We start from the raw sequence: 13,896 nt of genomic DNA, 5'->3' as shown, positions 1-13,896 counted from the left end.
AATTCTATATTTGCTAATACTTAATATACATATGTAACATATACAATTATTTGGTAAGTTTTATTAGTCAGTGTAATGTTGTAACCAACTTAGTTTTCTTTGCTACCCTACTTTAACAATGAAACTCTGTAAGGTAGTTGAATTTGTATCTAATTTCTTCACTGTATGAAATTAGTGGTTTGGATTTGATCACTTGTCAATTACTCATTTTGTTTATACTCTTCACCGGACATTGTGTTTGGTATCGTGGGCTGAAAGATCAACTAGATGAAAATAAGGCAATATTGTTCCCCTGCAACATTCAGAGCTTGGTGGTAAGATCTACAACTGATGAAAGTAACTCCTTTTTAAGTAATGTAACAGGTTGATGAGGGAGCAGTGGCGCCAGTGCCCAACCTTCTAGTAGGGCTGCCGGGCTTTGAAGATGTAGCACCTGTGCATCTTGAGTGATAGAAGAATGTATTCCACCACAGAGAAATCGATATAACAAAATAGAGAATAAGGCATACTGCTGGGGCTAAAGAAACTCTTATTCATTGGGTTAACTCTAACTTATAAGGGTATGCAGGGTTTTCCTGGAAGAACCTTTCAAAATTTTAGATGAGGTTTAAAGATACTGTGCTAAGCTCAGACAAACTGACCATTTTCAACATACTGATTTACATCCTATGAAGATTTGCAGAGATTTGCTTGAGAGTTTAGAGTAGAACTCTTTAAAGCACATAACACCAAATATGAAGCATAACACAATATGTGTATTCATAAACATCCTTACTAAGTAAAGAGAGACAAGCTTTATTCTGCTTTTTAAAAATCATTTTTATACAATGTCTATCTTTTTTGCTAAATGGAAAGCCCTTGAAAGCAAGCGCTCTCTTTCTCTACACACACACACACACACACACACACACGCACACACACGCACACAGAGCAAATCGTGAGTGTTGAGCCAGCAACAACAGCAGGATGCCTTTACTTTCATAAGCCCCCTGGTGCTTTCAGTGATTAACTATACGAATACCAGTTTATAAACATAAGCTTATAACACATGAAACAAACCCACTGTCTACAACTTTATAATCATACAACTGGATTTTTGCTGAGTATTGATTACTGCAAATTCTGGAAGTATTTTAGAATTACTTCCAGAAAAGGAAGGATGCTGTTACAGTTTAAACTGTATCCACCTTGCCCCCAATTCATAGGCTGAAGGCCTCAACCTTCAGTACCACAGAATAAGAGCTTATTTGGAAAGAGTCATTGAATATATAATCCATTAAGTTAAGATAAAGTCCTATTAGAGCAGATTGGCCTTCTGATCTAATCTGACATAAGACACACTCACACACACAGAGAACATCACGAGAAGATGAAGGCCCAGATCTGGGCCTGATAGCAGAAGCCAAGGAATGACGCCAAAGGTTGCCAGCGAGCCACCAGAAGTGAGGGGACAGGTATGGGGCAGATTCTCCCTCAGAGCCCCCAAGAAGGAACCATTCTTGGTGACACCCTGACCTCAGATCTAGCCTCCGGAACTCAGAGGCGATAGATACACTTCTCTTGTTACTTCACCCCGTGTGTGTGGTATCATCACGGCAGCTCTAGCAAAGCAACGCAGATGCCTTTCCCTCGGATTTCCAAGGGTGAGGAAAGGCCCAAACTTCCCATCACACACTCTCAAAGAGGCCCGGCTGGAACCAATGAATCAGTCACACAGCGGGTTTGTCTGGCTCTCGTTCCACCCTCTGAATAAATTTCTGCCCAAATAAATATTAATTCAAGACCCAAAGAGTTTTATAAAATAAATTCATTTAGTTGGGCTTAGGAACTACCTAGAGCTAATGCTGTGGTTCTAGCTCAAAACCAAGAGCCATTCCCAGAGAAAGAGCTGACTATCATATGTGGTGCTTTTAGTCATTATTAAAGCAAGTATCTGGTGAATGTCCCTATGTTCCAGTCCCTGTGCTGAGGTTTTTGCATGAATTGTCTCACGAAATATCCCACCACAAACGTGAAATACTATTACCTTCATTTCACCAATGCATTAGCTGGGGCCTGAAGATGGCCAATAACTTGTTTGATTTGTTTTGTTTTGTTTTGTTTTGTTTTGTTTTGTTTTGTTTTGTTTAAGAAAAAGGTCACCTCTAATTTGCGGAGCCAGTACGTAAACCCAGCAAGTCTGGGCCTGGGGTCAGCACACCTCGCCGCCATGCTATTCTGCTTTAGAGTTTCATGTTGTCAAATCACAAGATTTAGCCAAAACTCACATTGTGCAGCAACTGAAAATATTCGGAGTATGCCCTTTATGGAAGGGCAGTTCACATTGATTTCAAATAATGTTTTATAAAAGAACTGTAGGTGCCGTTGCCATTACCAGCTTCGAGCCTCTACCCCTAACAAACCAAAGAACACGCTTCCGTCAGCTTCTGGTGACTCAGTGTGACTCAGGATGACTCTGATGCTCAACCTGAGAATCTTGGGGGCCACGAGAGAAGGCATGTCCTCACACACCCCTCTCTTATAACCTCTGATCAAAATGACCTGTTTCTTACATTGCTGTGCTATGCACGATACCCAGAGAAAAATGTTAAAGATGACACTACCTTTGGTAGCACTCTGCACTTCCTTAAAATCTCTTCCCGAGACATACATTGTCATTGTGACATTACCCACAACCAAAGCCTCTCTCAGCTGACTGCTGCCTCTAGGTACAGCCTTACTGCAACAACTTTCACTGTCCTCCATAAGAGAGTCATGATTAACACCTTCGCCTGTGTTTCCACGTTTAATGACTGAGAGCTGGAAAGATTAAAGTTTCAGAGGTTCCAGGTATGACAATAAGTGGTCTTTCAACAACCCCCTAAAACCATCTATTTACCAAAAACCTGCATCTGGTACCACATTGAAGTCACTCGCTTCTCACTGGATTGATCTTAAGGGACACTGAAGAATTTTATTTACACTAAACATATAAATAACCCTTTGGTATGCTAAGAAAAAATTCAGACAGAAGCAATGTACCCCAAAAGAGCAGGCATAGGTTAATTGTTTTCATGATGAGATCCGACAAATAACCTGTATAAATCCCCCCAGGGGTCTTAGACAATCAGGTTTCTTAGTTCCTGCACGTTAATATCACTTTAAAACCTTCATAAAAGTTCCTTGGTTCCAGTTCCATCCATGTTGTTGCAAAGGGTAGTAGTTCCTTCTTTCTCTCTGCTGCATAGAATTCCATTGTGTATAACTGGAAAGCATTATGCTGAGTGAAATAAGCCAGGGGTTGAAAGACAAATACCATATGATCTCACCTTTGACAGGAAGCTAAACAATAAAACAAACAAGCAAACAGAATAAAAACAAAGACACTGAAATAGAGAACAGGGAGACAGTGACCAGAGGGGAGAGGGAAGGGAATTTAAGGGGAAAAGTGGGAGGGATTTACAGGAACAAGTATAAAGGACACAGGGAAAATAACTAAGGGGGGTGGAAATGGGAGGGAGGTGGGGTGCATGGGGGAGGGGTGGGCTGGGATGGGAGAAATAAACAGAAAACTGTACTTGAAAAATAACTAAATAAAAAAAAATTTTAAAGTTCCTTGGTAATTGGTTTCAAAACTTTCAGACTCTGAAATATAATAGCCAGTCATCTTTCTCTCTTCATTTTGTATTCTAGTCTCCCCAAGAAACAATCACAAAGGTGAGCCCTGCAGGGGGACACTTCAGGAAATTTTTGTCCTCTGGAGGGCTTCTTTAAAAAGAAATGGCCAAAAGAAAAAGAAAAAGAAAGAAAGGAAAGGGAAAGAAAAAAGAAATGGCAGCTGCTTCAAGGAACAACGCTCCACTACAGATTCATTTCCCAGGTTTTATAAGCTTATTGTTAAGTAGGGATCAAGTATTTCAGGCAGAACTCTAAGGTCAAGGGTCAGCCAAATGTCTTTGTCAGTTAAATGAGGATGTCTAGTCATTTAAAATGACAGACCCCTGAGAGCTGAATGCCCAGTTTGCCATCACCCTCTCCACCAGTAAAGATCTCTTTCTCTCTGCTAATGTGGACAGTCAGACCTGCTGTCAGAACTGCAAAGCAGGAGTGGCTTAATTTATTCATCGTTCCTGGAGCTAGAGCATTAGCACGAAGAATTCACAGATGCACCCACGTACCCCAAGCTGATGGTGTTTTATAGCCTCCTTTTGACCCCAATACTGTGACAAGATTACAGAAGAGAACCTGAAAGTAATCTTTGCGGGCTGCAAAAGTGTGCATGCCCTTTTGTTAGTTTATCAGGAAATCAGTGTGGGGCAGTTCAAACAAACCAGGGCTGCAAGGCGTTGGAACAGGATGCCAGCCTGCATCCGTCTCCTTGTGGGTGGGTGTTGGCTCACTTTAAGCAGATGGTGGGTCTATGATTCTAAAGTATTGTATATTTCTCAATAGGCAAATATTTGCACTGGACCAGAATAAACAAGAAAAAAATTCCTTGTCTTGGTTTCCAAAGACTATCCCAAGTTTTAGGACACCTCAGCATTTAAATTATTGTAGGAAGTGAGTGAATGAAGCATGAGTCCTATCTTTCATTTTCTGCTGCTTAAAACCTGCCTGACCAATAAAGGAAAGAGGCTGGAAGGCAGAGTATATTTGGAAGTTACTGGATGTTTCTCACTTGGAGAGCTCTTTGAAGTGTACAGTGTAAGCGTCCTTTAGCTCTAATGAAAGGATAATAGTCTAGTTCCCAACCTGAGCCAGAAACTGTAGCCTATCTCGTTTTCTTTCTACAGTTATGTATAGTTTCTTTCCACAGTAGGATTTGCTGTTTCATCCTACATGTGAATACTCTGATGAAGCAATTTGAGGAAGTGTTCAGTGGGTTTAACAGAATATCAGTGTCTCGTATCTTTACAGCACAAGTATGCATAGTCGTCTCTTCCATGTGAGGCTGGGTTCTGCTGTTGTTTTTCACGTGCTGATTGAAACAGTAGGGGTTAGTACTTAATTTGGCTTCCTTGCTGAACTTGAAAGAGCTGCCCCACTGCAGGGGGGGGGGGGAATGAAACAGATTGATTTCAAGGGTGTTGTGGGTAAACACACAACCTTGTCCAATGCAGCAACAGCAACGACAAAAAAGCAAGAGTCAACCCTTGGGATGATTTTTAATTTCACAAACACAGTAAATGTTTTAAGTCATCTAAGGTGTGGTACTTTGATGTTCGAAAATTAACAGTGGGAAAACTCATTTAAAGGAATATTTGTCCAAAAAGCCAAAGAGTTTGACCCATAAACCTAATCCACTGGGACTGGAAAATTAAATTTAAGAAGGAAGATAATTTGATATATTTGAATTTCTCTACAAGGAAAAAACAATCAGAGCAAGACACGATTTCCATGGGGCTTCTTGCATTTCCCTCCAGAAAGAAAGTCTGGAAAAATGCCGTAATTTGGCCTTCCAGTCGTTCAGGAATGGACAATGACGGCTAGTATAGGGTCAAAAATCTCAGCAACCCCAGGGACAAGGCTGTGCAGTGAGCACACAGGAAGGTGGAATAAAAGAGAAAGTCAAGGATGGGTAACTGGGAAAGATTCGGTTGAAATATTAGGGGAGAGACAGTAACACACAAATGTTCTCTCTCTCTCTATCGCCCCCACTGACCCAGCTATGGGTTTGAGACAATTAGAAAAGAATGGAAAAGGGACTTAAAAGCAAGGCTGTGAATCATGACATAGATCTTTGTTAATGTTGAAAAGTTCACGTAAAACTGAAATCACGTTTAATTATTTTGTTGGATGGAGCCTTACAGGACCTGGGACTTATCTGAATTAGAATTCTTACTTGGATCAAACATTCAGCTTAATTGTGATTCATAATCCATGAAATATCATGTTCAAACCACAGATATTAGAACATACCCGCCTTAAGAAAAAAAAATTACTCTTTGATGATTGAGAACCTTCTAGTAGCTCAGTTGCCATCACATCCAAAGTAAGGGACGGCTGTCTCTCCCCGCCTCCACAGACTCTGAGGAAAGCCCCAGAGTCGAGGCTTCTCTAGAAATATTTTCCCTTTTGGTTCAATAACTCTTCACACTGTCGATTTTCCACCTGCTTTTCTGACCGGTCTTTCCTACCATCCTCCAAAGCTGCCTAATCAACCCCCAAACCTCAGAAGCACTAAGGCTCCTTACTAGGCACACCTTTTTTTCTTTTTAACCTACACTGTTCCAGTAAGTTACCTTGTCTAATTCCATTTCTTTCACATCTGATGAGCCAATGACTCACAGATTTTCTGTTCAGCCCTAAATGAAACAGAGGTTTCATGTAATTTAAAAATAATTAGTTCTCAGCTATCTTCCCCTTTGAAACAAAAGGCAGCTCTCAGAGGAGCATAAAAGGAACCAGTCTTGAAACCTTGTTCCTTCAGCAGACAAGAAATTCCACTGTTCCAGCAACGACCCCACTGAAAGAAGGTGCATTACCAAATCTGGAGCCGACCAATCTGGAGCCAGTGCGTCAAGGAAATACCTGTGATGGCCACAGAGGGAAGAGCCCCGATTACAAACAGCCGTTTCACCAGCTGGTCTGGGTGACGTCTTCCTTTTGGAAGTGCTGTCCGAAGGAATCCCAACTCTTAACTATTCTGATATCACTCTTTCCATGAATATCAAGAACTCAGACTGGTCCATTGTGGTAAATGAGATATCTAGGTGAACCTTCTGAACATGACTAAACTTTGAAAATCAGATACTGTGGATGAAAACAAGAATCAGTGACATTCAGCATATTTGGCACTGCACTGATTTAAAAACTGTCAATTGGTTTTAAAGAAAGCTTGCAAATGTGCTGTGGTGTTTTGGGAAAATAGTAATGATAATTGATTTAGAAAGAAATAAATGTTACAAGAAAAGTGTTAGGCTAAAATGAGGTACCAGAAACCCCCAACACAGGGAACACCTTTATCTGTAGAACCGGGGACTGATTTGCAACACGGGCAGTTGCCCCCGAAATTCCACTGGGTCCTGGCCGTGTCGCAGTGACACCTTGCTCCAGCAGAAACCCAGGCAAATACTCGCGACCAAGTGTCCATTCGTGATGTCAGTTCTCTGGGTAAAAATACACGTATTTGCAGGCGAATGATGGGCTACTACTAATATGGCCTCATTTGAAAGCCTTCCGATCTTGGACCATATTCGACGAGTTCAGCATTGCATTAGTCATTTAGAACAGTGATCACCAACTGGTGTGCTGCTGTGTGTTGCAAGAAGTTTTAAAACATGTCAGGGGCACTGACATCTTTTCCCGTCAAATTTAAAAAATGACAACAGCCAACATAACGATAGTGGGCAGTGTGGATGAATCCAAATTATACCTATTTTCTATCACACTGGCAAAAATATAACGTATTTTTGGTGTGCTGCAGAATTTTATTAATTAGTTTTAATGTGCCACGAAGTGAACAGGTTGAAAGTTGCTGGTTTAGATGGACCCTGGAGTCGTTTGTTTCCTTTTATGTGTATGGATTATTGCTACGATATGGCAGGTGCCAGCATCTGGTAGGTTGAAATGTAAAATATGTACATTTTGTGAAAATTACACACAAGCCACTGTAAGAAAGATCATTTTATATATACCATTAAAAACAACCCAAAACAATTTAAAATGTCGCCAGCTCAATATGGCATCAGCTCATTTGTAAAAAATCATCACAGTTTCAAGCCCTGGCTAGTATAGCTCAGTGAATTGAGCACTGGCTGTGAACAAAAGAGTTGCCAGTTCAATTCCCAGTCAGGGCACATGCCTGAGTTTCAGGACAGGTCTCCAGTTGGGGGTGCACGAGCGACAACTGCACATTGATGTTTCTCTTTCTTTCTCCCTCCCTCCCCCTCTCTCTAAAAATAAGTAAATGAAATCTTTTTAAAAAACTAGTGAGCTTATATTGTGCACTTATGTGAAAAATGCTCTATTAGAATGTTTACTTTTTGACATCTGATCTTTGCAGACATTTAAGATTAGTATAATTATTCCCATTTTACAGAAAAGAAAGCATAGGCTCAGAGAGACTAAATAATTTGATCCAAATTCTACACACTTTCCATTACCATACAATGTTTTTGATTTGTTTATAAAATTATCTTCTAGGGTGGTATTTAAGTTAAAAGTACCAAACAAACAGTTCTGGCCAGAGTTTAGAGCAGGGAAATAGAACTCAAAGTACTATAGAATGCTTTTTATTTGTAATGTACTAAAAAACATCTAAAGAAGAGGGCATTCAATGTCCCCAGTCAACAACAGGCCGACAGGTCTTGGACGTCACATGCTCCCAAAGGGACTGCATTACACAGGGTCTAACTTGACTCCCAGTATTTCCGTGAAGAGCATAAACAAAGAGGGAAATGTAATTAACTTCCAGCAGGGAGAAAGCAGGCTTCCTTGGGGAGATGTCTTAATGAGACAAAACACACAATTTTTTAACAAAAATGTATAAATATTCAGAGGTAGTTCCAAAACTCACCGGGGGCAGACGAGTAATATAAATACAAATCTGAAGTTGACTGGGCTAATTAGCTGGAAAAATCAATGCAGATGTTGAACTAATGGTTCTGGAGCTCATGATCGCCCATAAGAAAGAAACAGTGACAGCGAAATGTTTCAGAAGTTTTAGCACAGAGAACTCTCCCCCACGGCCCACTTCTTTTCTTATCCTTCTTTAACGTCTCAGGCTGTAACCTGAACTTTCCTTAAGGCCATTGCTGGACTTGCATTTTTCTCACTGTCTGTATTAATGTGCCCTTCCAGATTTCTTCCAGATGATAAAGTGTTGTATTGAGCTAGTGAAATTTTTTTAACTGAGAAATATTCCTTTCAAGATAGTGCAGTAAGGAAATTTTATTATGGTTGGCTAGCTACTTCAGCCAAAAGCAACCCTGAATACTTTTTATAAATATGCGTCGCAGCACAAAACAAATGACAGAACTAAACTTTATTTTAAAAAATCTAATACAGATAACCCTTCACCTAAGTAGTGCGTACAGCTCTCTTATAAAGTTGGCTATGACCTAGCATGTTACTGAAGAAAATAGGGAAATATTTTCCTTCTTATATTAAGAAGTGAAAATAATTTCCTATGTTCAGGTCCATAGGAAAAAATGCAATAGCAAATTAAGAATATTAAACCACATTTTCTCCACCAATGAGCTGGTTCTGACTATTTGGAGGGGGCAGTGGGGAGCCCTTTGCTGTAGCCTCTCCCAGTAACAGTTCACACATACTGTTTTATAGTAAAATGCTAAATTTACCCAAGCTATTCATTGCACAGATTTGAAAGCCTCCACAGGAAAGTACTTTTCAATGCACCCATGCTCACAACGCACATACACAGTGGACTAAGTCAAGAAACAGAAGCAAAGTAGTGTCTCTCTTGTTTTTTTTTAATGCAGATTCTATATTATTAAAGCGAGTTAATAATGTTTTAAATGTTTCCTATTCAAAAGCTTCTCTCTCTGAGACCTGATTTTTTAAGCTTTACATTTAAAATCCACAGTAACCATGGAGAGTGGGTTTTTTTCTTTGTCATTTTATCATAGAGTGAGAATGATCACTTATGAGGGAAAAGGCAATTAAAATATCTTTATAGATCTCAGGGGATTACCCGAAGATCTGTTCGTGCCCCTTGTCACCTGACCCAGGATGGATGGACTTGAACAAAGTTACCAGAGACCCACCCAGCACTTCCTGTCTTACGGGAATGCTCTGGTTGCTGCAACTTACTCCCTAAAAAGAGAAATAATAATTTCCCACTCTGATACTTGACACATGTTTATGCTCCTGTAAATGATGATGATTCAAAAGGCCACACTTCATCATCTTCAACTTTTCCTCAAAAATGGGGAAAATACTCTTTTTTTTAAATAAACATCATTATCCATTTGCATCTAAGGATCTAAACTCAACCCATTATTGAGTACGATATAATTTGAACAAATTTTTCAAGCTTGGATGTGGAACTACAAGTGGGACCCAGGGGGAGAGTAACCAGTTATCTAGCAAAAACTCACCCTCATCTGCTGTACGCAGCTTCATCAGAGACTAAGAAATTTTAGAAGAATATTTTAGAAGGAACAATAAACTCTAAAAGAAGATGGAGAGTCCCCCTGGGTTAGGAATACTCCAAAGTCTTCCTATCCATTTTCCTGAAAATAGTTTTTTTTGTTGTTTTGTTTTCTACCTTCAGGGCTCCCAGAGGGTGTCACAGACACCCATCAACACCGCCAGTCAACAGGCTGATGCAGATGGTTAAACTGGTGAACAGACCTGGAACTCCCTCAAAATACCCAATAAATGCATCACTCACACTGCAGGAAACAACATAAAATAGACTGGTTAGAAAGAAATATTGTTTGTTTTCAAGTTTAGATAGCAACTGGATCTAGCTTATCCAAATGCTATTAAAGACTTTTCCCCAGGGAATGAATAAATCGGTCTGCTTTGAATAGGAACTGAATGGCATACGCAGCATTTATCTCAAGCTACTAATGTTAGGTTTTATGTTAAACTGCTCGCGTTTTTAACTAGTTTGTTGCCTTAAATAAATAAATGTTCCCACTTGAAATCTCATTTAGACCAATGTTTTGGCAGAGACTTGCAAAGGCATATCAAAAATGAAGGTCAAACTAGCCAGATATACATTATCATGAAGCCCAAATTAATGATAAATTGACATCTGACTTCACGGTAACAGGAAGGTGCTGTTCAAAAGTGGTGCTTACCATTTATACAGTTGCACTATGAAGAGTGTCCAACCAGAGTTTCTCTTCCCTCTGTTGTACCCAGAAATTCAGACCCATCCATGGCCAAGATTTGGAATAAAAGAACAAAAAGGGACCAGAGAGAAGTTATGATATATAATAATGATGTCTTCTCCTTATGAGTCATGAAGCTACCCTAGGGTTTTCCAGAGAGAGCTAACAGAGCAAGGTGAACTTGGAGCAAGTGTCTTTCAGTCTTAGCATCAAGACAAACCACCACTTGAAGACAGAAGGAAAAAAATCACTCAATCTGAACAACAGAGAATAAATATACTGGGGAAAAAACAGAAGGCTCAAGGACCTACAGGACATCACAATATTTAACATCCAAGTCATTGGCATCTTGGAAGGAAAGAAGAAAAACATTGGGACTGAAAGTTTGAAAAAATAGTGGCTGACAATTTGTAAGTTTTGCAATAGGCCTAAACCTACAGAACCCAAACAGGATAAATTTATAGATATCCACACCAAAATATAAGAGAACTGAAGTTTTGAAAATAAAAGACAAAGACTTGAAAGAAGAGTGAGAAACAACACAATACCTACTTATAGGAGAAAACAATTAAAATGACAGGTTTTCATAAGAAGCCCTGGAGGCCAGAGAAAGGAGCCAACATTTTTCAAGTGTTAAATGAAAAAAACATATGAACCCAGAATCCCTTATCCAGTGAAATATTCTTCAGGAATTAATGGAAATCAAGGGATTCTCCAATAAAAGAAACAGAGAATTTGTTGCCAGCACCTACTCTAAATGAATGGCTGGAAAAAAAATTCTTGAAATGGAATGCAAATGTTAAAAGAAGGAATCTTGAAACTTTAAGAAGGAAAGAAAAACCTAATAAATAAAAATACAGATAAATACATATATCTGCCTTCTCCTTTGAGGTTTCCAAATTATGCTTGATGCTCAAGGCAAAAATTATGTCATGTGGTACTCAAGATGCATAGAGAAAATATTTAAGACTATTATAAGAACACAAACATAAAGGGACTTGAAGGAAGGTAAAGTATGGGGGTGTCTTTCCTCGCAAGTCCCCCCAGCCTCCATGGATGAGAGTAAATATGACTGAGACATGATGTGATCTGCTTGGGGAGGAGAAGTGGCCATTTTCCCAGAGGAAAAAGGCCATGAGCAGTGGCCAGTTTCTCAGGGGAAAAAGGCCAGCAGCGGCCAGTTTCTCCGAGGAGAAAAAGGGCCTCGAGCGCTCTCCTCCAGGGCCTTTTATTGGGTTGTAATACACAGGAACACAGGGCCGCAAGGATCAAACAGTAGATAACATTTCAAAGAAATCTGAGCCCTTAGTCTCAGTCAGTGTCTGTCAGGAAGAAAGTTTTAGGGTTTCCTGCTTGAACCCTTAACATATGAATGAAAGCACTCTTAGCAGAGCAGATTTCACAGGTTTATCAGGAAGTCTTTGTGATGCCAGATTTTTCCCCAGGACACGCTCTAGCAAGGCAAGGAGCTGCACCTCTCCCCATCAGGTATTCAGGCTTAAGGGGATTAGAGCCAGGAAGTGCTTCTCCCAGAGAACCTGGGAACTTGGGCTATCTCAAAGCTGGGGGGGTGGGGAGAGTTCATTGTTCCCTCTTTGTTGCAGCCCCCCAAGTCCTTCCATGATGACCTCCCAAGTGATCGAGTCTGGCTTAGGTTGCCCCCCACTGTGAGAGGTCTTACCCATCATTGACTTCCAAACAAGCTTTGGGGGCAGAGAGAGGAAACTGAGGCAGCATTTGCTACCAGAAACAAGCTTTGTCTCCTGTGGCTCGCATTCTAAAGGTCGTCCCTCACCCTTAGCCACAGGGGGTTGAGATACAATTCCTAGAACCAGGCAGAGCGGTCTGCAACGGTAAAGTTTCTACCATTCACTCAATTGGTAAAGTCAATGCCAGCAAACTACATTGTGTATATGCATCACAATAATAGAGCAACAACTAGAAAATATATACAATACACTCAGAAATACTAGACATAACTCAAAATAAAATTCTATAAAATTGTTCAAGTAAACTATAATAAAACAGAAAAAAAGATCTTATTTTGTTGATATTTGAGTAGAAACAGTTGTTGGCATAGTTATGTCCTTCACCAATACGAGCTGTAATCCAACTTCAACCTCCCTCTACTCTGACAACGGATAGGTCTATACACTCAGTGGGTCCCGTCATGAGCCACTACAGTCTTGGACTCAAGATTAATCAAAAAGTGTGGGGAAAAATAATACTCAGGGTTGACTGAAAAACAAAAGACCTGTTTTCCCAGAGAGTCAATTTAACCTTGGATCAAGCCAGATTGTTAGAATAAGGTTCTCGACTTCCGCCAAGATGGAGCCGTAGGTGGAGGAACCACCTTGCCTCTGTGCACAACCAAATCTAAGAACAACTATTTTTCACAACAATCACAACCAAGCCACACGGAAAATTGACAATACGGAGTCCAAAGGACAACTAAATACTCAGCTAAACCGGTACGAGGAGCGAAGCCAGCAGCGGAGCAGGTTAGCAAGAAAAAATTCCCGGGTGGTGCGCGGGCAAGCAGCCGAAGGCGCTGATTGGGAGCGAGCTGGCTGCGGGAGCGCACAGAGAAGAGGCGCAGCGGGTCGGTCGGTTGTGCCTCTGCGTGCGGAGAAACCGGTGAGAAGGGAAGCCTGCGTGGGGCAGCAGGCTCGCACAATTCCGATTGGATAAACAAGCCCCGGTGAGTGGTGTGACTGGACAGGCTGGGCTAGCGGAGAGGACCGCCATGGCTCCCTCTCTAACCACGCCCCCACACACCGAGTCACAAACCAGCGACCTGGGTCGCCCCGTCCTGGTAAACAACTAAGGCTTCGCTCCGCTTACTTAACAGCACGAATAGACCAAAAATGGCTCTAGGACAACTCAGAGCCCCAGAACCGATAGATCTAAGTGATGAAGAAATAGCCAGTCTCTCAGATGCACAGTTCAAAACACTGGTTATCAGGATCCTTACAGAACTGGTTGATTTTAGTCACAAATTAGAAAAACATATGGAAGCTAAACTAATTGAAATGAATGGTAATACAAAGGAAACCAATAGTAATGGAAAGAAAATTGGGACTCAAATCAAGGGAGTGGACCAGAAGGAAGA

Source organism: Artibeus jamaicensis, unplaced genomic scaffold (genome assembly GCF_021234435.1).
Source record: "Artibeus jamaicensis isolate MK-2021 breed Jamaican fruit bat unplaced genomic scaffold, CSHL_Jam_final contig_923, whole genome shotgun sequence".
Classification (NCBI taxonomy): domain Eukaryota; kingdom Metazoa; phylum Chordata; class Mammalia; order Chiroptera; family Phyllostomidae; genus Artibeus; species Artibeus jamaicensis.
This window is presented reverse-complemented; position numbering follows the sequence as displayed.